The sequence below is a fragment of the Rhinolophus sinicus genome, chromosome 8, assembly GCF_057876585.1.
Source record: "Rhinolophus sinicus isolate RSI-liver-muscle chromosome 8, RSI-T2T, whole genome shotgun sequence".
NCBI lineage: Eukaryota > Metazoa > Chordata > Mammalia > Chiroptera > Rhinolophidae > Rhinolophus > Rhinolophus sinicus.
Window position 1 is genome coordinate 17376262 of NC_142508.1, and position 11365 is coordinate 17387626.

Sequence of the window (11365 nt, forward strand, 5' to 3'; positions counted from 1 at the left end):
CTCAGGAAGTAGAGTCCTGGGGAGACACTGGCAGTGGGGAGCCCCTGGGAAGGAACATCCACGCTGTGGGAGGGAAGGCTGTGGTGGCTTCAGTGCCTGCCTCCCGGGGAGCAGGAGGGGAGAGGGCCAAAGTTCGGAGACAGGTGACTCTAGGCAGGTCCACTGAGCTCTAGGACGGCAGGTTCCATGCCAGGCTAACGTGCCCGCGCTGGGTGGGTAAGAACCGGGAATATCCCTCTGCTGCTCTGCGGAAAAGGGACTGAACAAGCGGGAAGGGAGGGGCCAAATCCCAACTAGGACCTCTCACCTACTTTCCTGGCTCTGTCATCTGTCAGGGAGGGTTGATGGGGAGGCAGGAAAGGAGAAAGCTGGGGATGGAGACGTGTTGGCAGGCAGGCAAGCACTTTGAAATTCATTTTTCTACTCAGCCTGCAGGAATTTTTGGTCCTTCATTACACTACAGTTTTGTCTGTTTTTGTGCTTAACTCTGATTCTTTTCTCACATGATTAGGCCAGGTTCAAGTTCTGAAATCACTGTCAGACGTCTCAAATGTACTTTGGTTTCCTCAACTGTTATACGCGATAATAAAAGTCCTTACCTGGAAATTAAATGAGTTAATCCATATAAAGCCTGAGAATTGCCCCTGACACAGAGAAAACATGCCTTAAGTGTTATCTATACCATCAACTACAAAACTCCCAATGAGGGACTTTGCTCATAGCCCCCTATGTTCAGTGAGTGACAGCAGGGGTTCCACAATAACCCGTTGGGTTCTGCTTATTGTAAGCTCTAAATTTTTATTTTCACACAGCTCAAAGGAAGAGATGGGCCCCTCTCCAACATATTCACTGCCGTTGTCTAAAGGTCAAGCCACATGGAAACGACCAGGCTTTGGGTGAATATAGCTCTGTGTTTTCCCATCTACAAATATTACTACATCAACTACAAATATTACTGACCATCATCTCGGGGTAGGTACTGGGCCCACCTATATCAGGATTCTTGTCCTGTCTCCACCTTGGCCAAGTTAATTCATCCCTTTTAGCCTAAATTTCCTAATCTCTAAAATGAAAATAATATATGAAACAGAGTTGTGAGGATTAGAAATAACGTGTGCAAAGTATGTGTTACATAAATGCTCAATAAATAGTGGCTTTTGTTTTACTAAAAAGCACAAAGGCAGGTTCTTGCCCTGGGAAGCTTGTCACCTGGTTGGGTAAATACTCAAAAAAGATAACTAGCCACCCAAGGTGTGGTAGGGTAGTGGTTGGAAATTCATCAGACTGGAGCTGGAACCCTGCTCAGCAATTTGCTAGCTATTATTCTTGAGCTCTGCTTGCCTTGGTTTCATTTATAAAATGGGAGTAATAGTAGTTCTTACCTACTACTATGAAGACTGAATTAAATAATGGGTGTAAGGCACTTAGTATAGATGAAGGGCAAAATAAATGCTGCTTATTAATATAATTAGCTCCTAAAGTAGACTATGATAAAGGTACTACAGTGCTTGGGAGCCCAGAAATGGAGGAGGACAAGAGAACTAGTAGTACAGAAATATAAAGTAAGAACATACCTAAAATTCCAGGTCCCCAAGCAAAGAGTGCTTTGCTTGGGGACCTGGAATTTTACTATTCACCACGAGTGAAGGGAAAAGTGGAAAGGAAATAAGCTTTTGCTAGAGCAGCAGCCACTTCATTGAGAGTGGAATAGATGTTGCAGGCAGACCATCAGCACTGTGCCCCCAGAGCACCCAGAGTTTCCATAAGCACCTAGATTAAAGAAAAAGCAGATGAGCAAGGCTGGGCCAAACACTTGGTCAAGGTGATTAAGTTTATACATTTGACAGTGAGAAAGTACATTAAAAGTAACTGAGGCCAATGATTTTTCAAACTGTGCTCTATAGAAACTCTTCAGTATTTTGATAAGAGGGCACGGGTAGGAAGCGGGCATGAAGGGAAGGCTCCAGCTGAGCTTTACACTTTTACCTGTGTAACATATTGAGCTTCCTTGTAAGAATTAAACCAAGGATGTCAGAGCCAAAACATTTTATTTAAAATGACCAATTTATATACAGAGGGTGCCAAAAAAATGTATACACATTTTAGGGAAGGAAAAAATTGTATTAAAATTGTAATACTCAATCTATACTGGTAACAAAAGACGAACACAAGTCACGGTGGACTTCTACAATTACAAGAGATGCTCAAAGTGGTTACCATCAGTGTCCAGACACTTCTGATTACGGTGGACAACTGCTTGAACCACGTTGACCAAAGTGTCCATTTGTATCGCTGCGCATGCTGTTTCAATTTCTTCCTGAAGTTCCGCCAGTGTAGCCGGTTTTCTACGGTACACGACATCCTTTAAGTTCCCCCACAGGTAGAAGTCAAGGGGTGTTAAGTCAGGAGAACGTGGGGGAAACTCAACCACACCTCTTCGTCCTATCCATTGTCCCGCCAAATTCTCATCGAGGTAAGCTCTCACATCTCGGTGGAAGTGCGGTGGGGCGCCATCTTGTTGGAAGTAAAATCGATCATTCCCAAAAAGTGTACGAATTGCAGGTAAAATGGACGTGCGTAGCATGTCTAGGTACACTTGACCAGTAATGGTACCTTCAAAAAAAAACGGCCCAATTAGTCCCCTTAATGACAGTCCACACCACACGTTGAGGCCCGGTACATTGACTTCTTCTTCCACATGAATGTGTGGATTTTCTGGAGCCCAAAACACACAATTATGTCGGTTCACTGTTCCATTCAATTTAAACTGTGCTTCACCAGACCAAACCATTTTCCCCACGAACTCCTCATCCTCTCGTACCATGTTTTGGAACCACTCACAATACTGCAGCCTTCGATCAGGGTCGTCTTCATTCAGTGCATGTAATAATCTTGGGATGAAAACTTTCCCTTTTGCTGTTTTAAGAATGCGTCGTATGCTTGTTCTGCTAACTCCTGTCTCACGTGCACATTGTTTGGTCGACTTCTGTGGCGAGCGTGTGAACTGTTCCAACACCATAGCAGCAGAAGCAGGACTTGTTGCTGTGCGAGGCCTCCCGGATCGTCCCAGGTGCACATCACACACAGTACCATGCATCTCAAACTTATCACGAATGCGTGCAATTGTTAGGCGTGTTGGAGGCTCTGTTGCATACTCACGCCTCCATTGTCTTTGTACCTCCGCAACCTTCTCGAATTTCAAATACCACTTCAGAATGGCCTTGCGCTCCTCGAATGACAACCGTGCTTCTGCCATTTTCTTTGACTGTCCTGCCTGTCGCATGGTGACACTAACATTCATTTGATTAATGTCATCTTTTGAGAGATGTCATACTACACATTGCTTCATGGATGAAAGGATCCCACTCTTACACAGCAGTAGAGCTGCCTTCTGCTTCTTGAAGGTCTGTGGGCTGAGGAAAGAGAAGCAAGGTTAGTCTACACGCTTTTGGCATATGCATGCATCTGGCCCTGAGCATTCTGTCTTCCCATGGAGCTAAGGGAGAGGCCCAGCCAGCCAGGGACAGGGACCCGTGGATGTTCTTCCACAGCAGAAGCTCAAGTATATTTATACTGTAAACTCCCGGGTGCAGAGCCAGTCTTGCTTCTTGGACTAATTCAAGAGCATGCCTTAAAACCTTTACTTCTTTTAATGTAAAAACTTACTTCTCCCACTAGATATAAAGCAGTCCCTGTGTCACAGTCCAGGGACCAGTAACATTCCTAACGTGAAGACCAAGACATTTTGGGGGGCTGGGCGGTTGTGAGAATAGAAGACCACGACCTTCAGTAAGCAACTTGCCTGCAAGTTTCACTCACATCTCAGGTTGGAGTTAATCATAACCTTATGAATGTCAAAATAATTCTTAGAGTCAAAATAATTCTTAGGGTCAAAATCATCAAGTTCACTTACATAATATACAAGGCATATTAACAATGTCAGGCACCCTGGAGGGTAATCACGCCACAGGGGGCCCTGTAGACAAGAACCCTGCCACCTGGGGCTTAGAGTCTAGGGGTGACAGGCAAGAGAACAGGCAGTTACTACACACACAAGCCAAGCGCAGTGATACGAAGGCGATACTAAGAATGCTTTGGACACGTAACCCAGGACTGGCGAGGATGGAGTGGGCCACGTGGATCCTGATTAGGGCCGCCCCTGGAGAAAGCAAGGCTGGGGCGGCTAAGTGGGGTCCCGGGAGGGGGCGGAACGAGGAGGCAAGTTCCCGGAGGCGCAGCCACAGCCGGGAAAGGAAAGGCCGACCCAGCACGGAGCCCGGGAAATGTGGCCGGGAGCTGGGGAAGCCCAGAGGGCCGCTCACCTCCAGGAGTAGCCGGGAGTGGCCAGCTCGTTGTACAGCGAGTCGTGCAGGAGTCGGGACGAAAGTCGGCCAAGGAAAGCGCGAAATCCCAACCCAGACAGCGCTCAGGAGACAAAAGCTCAGGCCGCAGACAGGCGCACAGAAAGGATGCCTGCACCGCCCACTTTTGGCCGTAGATCAGCTGAGCACGCGCACGCGCTTTAGGGCCCACGCGCACGCGCTCTGCAGCACGTTCGCGACCCCGCCCCCAGGCGAGGGCTGTCTAGGGTCTCGGATGGTCCTTTGTGCTAGTGCTCAGAGCTGTTTCGAAAAACACAGGCGTCTCTGAGTCAGTAGAGTCAGCAGTGGGACAAGGCGTGTGTTACCTTTGACTACATTTGCCTGATGCAGGACATTTTGGAAGGAATCAGAAAGTTCATTCCCCCGCCCCCCGATACCAAATCCGTAAAAAACATACCTGAGGTGCCCCAATCCAGGAGCCCTCATTTTGAATGGGATGAAATCCGGGCAGCGGAGGATGGGTTCTTCACCAGAGACTTCAACAAAGCACTGGTTGGTGGAAGGCATCAGACCCCCATCCCAACCTGTATCCCGTTTTCTCCATTCCAGGCACTGAAGAGGTGACTATCCAGAAGTTTCACTTTCTAGAGATAACAAGATTCCATAAACTACCCCACTCTTCATTCCAAATCCTGAGATTGGGAGTGAGTGGTGTCTAAAGGTCAGGCCACATGCAGACAACCAGGGTTTAGGTGAATATAGCCCTGTGTGTTCCCATCTATCACTACAAATATTTCTGACCAGAATCTCTGGGTAGGTACTGGGCCTATATCAGGATTCTTGTCCTGTCTCCACCTTGCCAAATTAATTAATCCCTTTCAGCCTAAATTTACTAATCTGTAAAGTGGAAAAAATAATATATAAAACAAAGTTGTGGGGATTAGAAATAATGCATGCAAAGTATGCATTAATAGTAGATGCTCAATAAATAGTAGCTATTGTTTTACTAAAGAGTATAAAGTCAAGTTCTTGTCCTAGGAAGCTTGTCACCTGGTTGGATAAACAAGACCTAAAAAAGATAACTAGCAACTCAAGGTCTGGTAGGGTAGTGGCTGGAAATTCATCAGACTGCAGCTTGAATTCTGCTCTGCAGTTTGCTATTATCCTTGACCTCTACTTACCTTGGTTTCTTCATTTATAAAATGGGAGTAATAATAGTTCTTGCCTACTAAGATTATTATGAAGATTAAATTAAATAATGGATGTAAGGCACTTAGTATAGATTAAGGACAAAATAAATGGTTATTAATTTAATTAGCTCCTAAAGTAGACTATGATAAATATATTACAATGCTTAGGAGCCCAGAAATGGAGGAGGGAACTGGTGGTAGAGAAATATAAAATAAGAACATATCGTACATGGCAGTGCTTTGCTTGGGGATCTGGAATTTTACCATTCGCCGTGAGTGAAGGGAAAAGTGGAAAGCAAATGAGCATTCACCAAGTAAGTGACATGTGCCAAGCATTTTGCTAAATGCATCACATCCATTATTGAACTTAATTCTCATAACAACCCTGGGAGGTAGGCATCATTACCTCCTTTCTTTGTTAAACATACTTTTCCATCAAAGGAAAAAGAGACTCCCCTTCGGCTAGTCTTGTATTCATCCTTCATATCTCAATTCAAACAAACTTCCTCTGGGAACACTTTGGTGACTCTCAGATGCTTGCTATACACTCCAGTTTAACAGGATATAAATTTCCCTCCCTATTTGTTACCTTACCCATAGTTGTATTAATGTCTGCTTCTCCTCAAAAGCCTGAAAACATCAATGTGAGGAGTATCTGGTGTGGTTTCTTTTTTTCAGTCATCCCAGGACCTAGCACCACATAGTAGGCTTTCAAAAATACTTGTTGATTGAAGGAATAAATGAAAAGGTGATTATCTTACCCATCATCTTCTATGAGTGCCCACTGTTCCTCCAAGAAAGGGTGGGTGTGGCCCCCAGATAAACCCTTTTTATGTTCTACCTCCTCCGTGAGAACTGCTATCCAGGGAAAGCTCTTTATAAGCCATGCCCTTGTCCCCCAGCCGCTCCAAAGAAGTGCTTCCATAGTTGGCCCATACAGAAGTACCATACTAAGCATGCAGCAGCTTCACAATTTGATGTTATGATCCAGGGTCCATTTAAAGAATGTCTTCCTACATAGCTGGTGAGTAAAAACTGGTGCAATCTGTGTGGAAATCAATTTGGAATATCTACAAAAATAAAAGAATGCACATGCTCTTTAACCTAGAATTCCACTTCCAGGAATGATCATTGCAGACAAACTACTACATGCGGGAATGGAGTATGTAGAGGCAATCACTGCAGCACTGTTTGTAATAGCGAAAGACTGGGAAAAAACAGAACAGCTTACCAGTAGGGGACTGGTTAAGTAAATGACCGGTACTAGGACTGTTCACTTATACACTGGGTTACCATATAGCCAGCCAAAGAATCAGCCGTTTCGTACATACAAACATGCTCTCCACAATATATTAAGTAGAAGCAAACTGTATAGTATGCTACAGTTTGTGTTAAAACAAATTCATAAGACATACAAAATGAGATACCACTTTCTACACACTAAGATTGCTATTTATTTTTTAAAGAAAATATCCATTGGTGTGGATATGGAGAAAATAGAACTCTTACACATTGCTGTTGGAAATCTAAAATGGTGCAGCTACTGGGAAATAGTTTGACAGTTCCTCAAAAAGTGAAACATAGAGTTACCATACGACCCAGAAAGTCCACTCCTCAGTATATACCTAAGTGAATTGAAAACATATGTTCACACAAAAACTTGTACACAAATGTTCATTGCAGTTTTATTCAGAATAGCCAAAAAAGTAGAAACAGCCCAAATGTATGTCAACTGCTGATAAAGAAAATGTGATACAATGAAATATTGTTTGGCTACAAAAAATGAAATACTAATACAGAGAGTAAATAGCATACATATTTTAAGAAAGAAAAAAAACTGTATAGAATTGTAATACTCAATATATACCAATAAAAAAAAAAGATGAATACAAGTCATGTTGGACTTCTGCATTATAAAGGGTGCTCAAAGTGGTTACCACCAGCGTCCAGACATTTCTGATTACGGCGAACTACTGCGTGGGCAACACTGACGAGAGTGTCCACTTGTATCGCTGCGCATGCTGTTTCAATTTCTTCCTGAAGTTCCGCCAGTGTAGCCGGTTTTCTACGGTACACCACATCCTTTAAGGTCCCCCATAGGTAGAAGTCAAGGGGTGTTAAGTCAGGAGAACGTGGGGGAAACTCAACCACACCTCTTCGTCCTATCCATTGTCCCGCCAAATTCTCATCGAGGTAAGCTCTCACATCTCGGTGGAAGTGCGGTGGGGCGCCGTCTTGTTGGAAGTAAAATCGATCATCCCCAAAAAGTGTACGAATTGCAGGTAAAATGGACGTGCGTAGCATGTCTAGGTACACTTGACCAGTAATGGTACCTTCAAAAAAAAAAGGCCCAATTAGTCCCCTTAATGACAGTCCACACCACACGTTGAGGCCCGGTACATTGACTTCTTCTTCCACATGAATGTGTGGATTTTCTGGAGCCCAAAACACACAATTATGTCGGTTCACTGTTCCATTCAATTTAAACTGTGCTTCACCAGACCAAACCATTTTCCCCACGAACTCCTCATCGTCTCGTACCATGTTTTGGAACCACTCACAGTACTGCAGCCTTCGATCAGGGTCGTCTTCATTCAGTGCATGTAATAATCTTGGGATGAAAACTTTCCCTTTTGCTGTTTTAAGAATGCGTCGTATGCTTGTTCTGCTAACTCCTGTCTCACGTGCACATTGTTTGGTAGACTTCTGTGGCGAGCGTGTGAACTGTTCCAACACCATAGCAGCAGAAGCAGGACTTGTTGCTGTGCGAGGTCTCCCGGATCGTCCCAGGTGCACATCACACACAGTACCATGCATCTCAAACTTATCACGAATGCGTGCAATTGTTAGGCGTGTTGGAGGCTCTGTTGCATACTCACGCCTCCATTGTCTTTGTACCTCCACAACGTTCTCCAGTTTCAAATACCACTTCAGAATGGCCTTGCGTTCCTTGAATGACAACCATGCTTCAGCCATTTTCTTTGAATATCCTGCCTGTAGAATGGTGACACTAACATTCATTTGATTAACGCCATCTTTTGAGTAAATGTCATACTACACATTACCACTTGGCTGACAGCATTCCACTCCTTTGTACAGCAGTAGAGCTGCCTTCTGCTTGACGAAGGTCTCTGGATGCTGAGGAAAGAGAAGTAAGGTTAGTCTCACATGCTTTTGGAATATGAATGAACCTGGCCCTGAGTGTTCTGTCTTCCCATGGAGCTAAGGGAGAGGTCTAGCCAGCCAGGGGGACAGAGACCCATGGATGTTCTTCCACAGCAGAAGCTCCAGTAAAGTGAAAACTTACTTCTCCTGCTAGATGTAAAGCAATCCCTGTGCCACAGTCCAGGGACCAGAAACATTCCTGAAGTGAAGATCATCATTTTGGGGGTGGGCCGGGGAGTGGGAATATAAAAACATGCCCTTGAGCAAGCAACTTGCCTGCAAGTCTTGCTCACATCTCAGGTTGGAGTTAGTCATAATTTTATGAATGTGAAAATCATTCTTAGGGTCAAATCTATCAAGTTCATTTACATAACAAATATACCGATTACCAACAATGTCTAAAGCACCCAGAAGGGTAATCAGGCCACAGGGGGGCCTGTAGACAAGAACCCTGCCACCTGGGGCTTAGAGTCCAGGGGACAAAGGCAAGAAAACAGGCAGTTACTACACACACAAACCAAACGCAGTGATACGAAGGAGATACTAAGAATGCTTTGGACGCCTAACCCAGAACTGGCGAGGATGGAGTGGGCCACGTGGATCCTGATTAGGGCCACTCCTGGAGAAAGCAAGGCTGGGGCGCCTGCGTGGGGACAGAGAAGGGACAGTACGAGCAGGCAAGCTCCCGGAGGCGCAGCCACAGCCGGGGAAGGAAAGGCCCCAGCACGGAGCCCGGGAAATGTGGCCGGGAGCAGGGGAAGCCCAGAGGGCCGCTCACCTCCAGGAGTAGCCGGGAGTGGCCGCTCGCTGTACCAGCGGGTCGTGCAGGAGTCGGGACGAAAGTCGGCCAAGGAGAACGCGAGAAGTCGCAAACTAGACCGTACTCTGAAGACAAAAGCTCAGTCCGCAGCTAGGCGCAGAACAAAGCCATAGGTACCGCCCACATTTGGTGGCAGCTCCGCTGAGCACGCGCACGCGGATTCGGCCCTTTTACACCCGCTCCGCTGCAGATCGGCGGCCCTGCCTCCCGGCGAGGGCGGTCTGGGGTCTCTGGCCCTCTCTTGTGCTGGTGGTCCAGCTGTTTCAAAAACCACGCACCACGCGTCTCGAAGTCAGTGAGGTCGGCAGTGGGACAAGGCGTGTGTTACCTATGACTACATTTGCCTGATGCAGGAAACTTTGGAAGGAATCAGTTCATTTCCACCCCCATACCAAATCGGTAAAAAACATACCTGAGGTGCGCCAACCCAAGGGCCCTCCTATTGGATGCGATGAAATCCAGGCAGGGGAGGATGGGTCCTTCACCAGAGATTTCAACAAAGCACAGATTGGCCAAAGGCATGACTCCACCCCACCCTCTATCCCGTTTTCTCCACTCCAGGCACAGAAGAGCTGACTTTCCAGAAGTTTCACTTTCCAGAGATAACTAGATAGTACACACCACCCCCACCCTCATTCCAAGTCCTGAAGTTTAATTTAATTAAACACATTCTGAATTCTATGAGCTTGTCAACGTTGTTTAAGGAAATGTGAAATACTCATCTGGCCCTGGTGTCTGTGCTTAACTGCACGTGGACGTCACTTTACGCTTATTGGCCCCGGTTTCATCATATAGAAGTGGCCACTAGGAGATTTTTAAGGATGCCTTCAGATTGAACCAAAGAGCTACAGGTAGCAGGCTCCCAGTCCAGCCACATGCCCAGATTTGGACGCTGGGAAACCTTACTAAGTAATCTTCTCCCTCCCAACCCAAAGAAATGCAGATGTTCTGTTGTGACAGCACCCGATGGAGCATCTCAGGAAGTAGAGTCCTGGGGAGACACTGGCAGTGGGGAGCCCCTGGGAAGGAACATCCACGCTGTGGGAGGGAAGGCTGTGGTGGCTTCAGTGCCTGCCTCCCGGGGAGCAGGAGGGGAGAGGGCCAAAGTTCGGAGACAGGTGACTCTAGGCAGGTCCACTGAGCTCTAGGACGGCAGGTTCCATGCCAGGCTAACGTGCCCGCGCTGGGTGGGTAAGAACCGGGAATATCCCTCTGCTGCTCTGCGGAAAAGGGACTGAACAAGCGGGAAGGGAGGGGCCAAATCCCAACTAGGACCTCTCACCTACTTTCCTGGCTCTGTCATCTGTCAGGGAGGGTTGATGGGGAGGCAGGAAAGAAGAAAGCTGGGGATGGAGATGTGTTGGAAGGCAGGCAAGCACTTTGAAATTAATTTTTCTACTCAGCTTATAGGAATTTTTGGTCCTTCATTACATTACAGTTTCGTCTGTTTTTGTGCTTGACTCCTGATTCTTGTCTCACATGATTAGACCAGGTTCAAGTTCTGAAATCACTGTCAGACGTCTCAAATGTACTTTGGTTTCCTCAACTGTTACAAGGGATAATAAAAGTCCTTACCTGGAAATTAAATGAGTTAATCCATATAAAGCCTGAGAATTGCCCCTGACACAGAGAAAACATGCCTTAAGTGTTATCTGTACCATCAACTATAAAACTCCCAATGAGGGACTTTGCTCATAGCCCCCTATGTTCAGTGAGTGACAGCAGGGGTTCCACAATAACCCGTTGGGTTCTGCTTATTGTAAGCTCTAAATTTTTATTTTCACACAGCTCAAAGGAAGAGATGGGCCCCTCTCCAACATAGTCACTGCCGTTGTCTAAAGGTCAAGCCACATGGAAACGACCAGGCT

General features: G+C 46.1%; 1 long non-coding RNA gene across 1 annotated transcript; it reads right to left on the reverse strand.

The window, feature by feature from the left end:
* Positions 1 to 7183: 7183 nt before the first annotated feature.
* Positions 7184 to 10459, reverse strand: LOC141567623 (uncharacterized). The gene is made up of 2 exons (XR_012490446.2): positions 9456 to 10459; positions 7184 to 8650 (listed from the first exon to the last, which is right to left on the reverse strand). It is a non-coding gene; the product is annotated as an uncharacterized LOC141567623 (long non-coding RNA).
* Positions 10460 to 11365: the final 906 nt, after the last annotated feature.